A 2,142-nucleotide genomic window follows, 5' to 3' on the forward strand; every position below is an offset into this window, starting at 1 on the left:
TAAATGTTTATTGATATCGTTATTTTCGAGAACAAGATTATGAAAGTGTTGTATATATACATATATATCTATAATATATATAGTTTCATACTTTATTCGAATATAATAATGCTCGAGATGAGAATTAGATGTAATTATATGCGTGCGTGTATTTATATTAGCAGCGTAGAATACGTACATAAAAACATATTATATATTAAACAAATATGTGTAACTGAACTGAAAACAAATTAAACAAAAAAAAAGAAAAAAAAGGAACCTTTAGTTCCGGTTGCCAACCGGGACTAAAGGGTGTGGCCACGTTTGCTTGGCTGGAGGGCCTTTAGTCCCGGTTGGTAACACCAACCGGGACAAAAGGTCCCTCTTTAGTCCCGGCTCGATGACCCGGGACTGAAGGTTCCACCTTTAGTCCCAGGATCGTTGTCCCGGCGCGGTAACCGGGACTAAAGGCCGTTACCGTCCGGGACAACAAGTCTATCCTGTAGTAGTGCCGGCACCCGAACCCTAGCCTCACCAATTTGGCTATTTGCATCCCGATATGATCTATCTAATTATAGATGTATACATGCCTACTAATTAACTTTGATTTTTGTTTGCAAACCAGAGAGAGGCTGGGAGAATGAGAGGATTAGGTGCCGCCGATGTGGTGGACGAAGGAGCTACACTGACAGTTTGTTGAGGCCGTCGAGTGCCTTGGTGGCCAGGACGGTGAGCTAACTTGAGCTATTTGGCTATTTGTATTCATACTCGATCTAATCAAAGTGTATTCAGATCTGATCTAATCACGTCCTTATGCAGCATGTTTTTTCATAAGACACTGCAAACACTAATTAAACAAGCTAGTGCTATGAGAGATGGATGCCATAAAGGTGAGCTATTTAAACAAGCATACAAATCTTCAGTAAACATTGATGTAGCTTCAATTCCAATTTCACCTTTCTAATTTCAATAAATAACCTTACTGCCCTATTTGCCTTTATGAATTATTTGTTAGTTGGTATTGTATGAGTTTATCCTTTCGGTTTTATGGAACGTGTCTTGTTGGTTTTGTGAAACATATAATTAAATGGTGGTACACGATTCTTAAGCTAAACACAAGAATGCAATTGTATACCTTAGTAGTTCATCCTTTCTAACCCTGCAGTATTTTAGAATGTTTAGCGTTTTGGTGTTGGTAAAGCTGCTGCTAGGTTTCTTAAGATTGATTTTTGTGCAGCTTGATTCATCAGGTCAGGACCCTTATATGGTTCAGCACGATGGCTGCTTCTTTGCCGGCCTGGTAATATTATACATCCCTTTCCTTGTCTTAGCAGTGGACCATTTTTTGTAAGTTCAGAGGTGAAATACATGTGCATTAGCAGCCTAGAAATCCATGGTTAGACGATACTTGCAACCCATCGAGGCAGGGACAATACAACAGCTCGGTTTCCATTTGATTTTGAGCCTCTTCTGTTTGATGTGTCCATTTCAAGCACATGTTGATGACCAGTATGCTGTTGCTGATTGAATGATGATTTTAAATGAATTTGCTGGCAAAAGAAATTATCTATGAGATCTGAAATGAACTATAAGGTTTTGCTAATGCCAATAGCTGAACTCCTTTTGATGAAAATAATTGTTTCTACAGCCACTCTAACTGATGGCTTGCTTTTGTTCTTTTTGTGCAGAATTTTTGGTAAGGAGAAGACGAAAGAACTACCAGAACATTTGGATAACTTTTAGTACTTAGTTAGCATGTAGATAAATTCAGTACTAGCATGACACTGCTCAAACTAGAATACTGTTGTATAGATGTCATATGTTTGGACAGCTTATTTGTAATTTACTAGGTAGCGTGCCCGTGTGTTGCTACGGGACAACTAAATCTTTTGTACTAAAAACACACGGATCGTACGATAAGATAACAATACTGTTAAATTAAATACCGACGTCAAAGTGACATTTAATTCAACGTTGCAAAGTTCATGAAATTAACACAGTCACGGAGAGCGCGACGTCGTAGACTCACAAACTCTACTATATAGACTTTTTCGTGATATGTCTAAGATAATATTTTATATCGGCAAAAAGAATTCTATGATAGCCATTTCTTTCATGCGCCAACGAATCCATGAATAAGTTCCGCTGCATCTCCATATAATC

At 38.1% G+C, this 2,142-nt stretch overlaps 1 long non-coding RNA gene across 1 annotated transcript; it reads left to right on the plus strand.

Annotated features, from left to right (window-relative positions):
- Positions 1–802: 802 nt before the first annotated feature.
- Positions 803–1,725, plus strand: LOC136484361 (uncharacterized). Its single transcript, XR_010765922.1, has 3 exons — positions 803–869; positions 1,217–1,279; positions 1,668–1,725. It is a non-coding gene; the product is annotated as an uncharacterized lncRNA (long non-coding RNA).
- Positions 1,726–2,142: the final 417 nt, after the last annotated feature.

The sequence above is a fragment of the Miscanthus floridulus genome, chromosome 9 (genome assembly GCF_019320115.1).
Source record: "Miscanthus floridulus cultivar M001 chromosome 9, ASM1932011v1, whole genome shotgun sequence".
Taxonomy (NCBI): Eukaryota; Viridiplantae; Streptophyta; class Magnoliopsida; order Poales; family Poaceae; genus Miscanthus; species Miscanthus floridulus.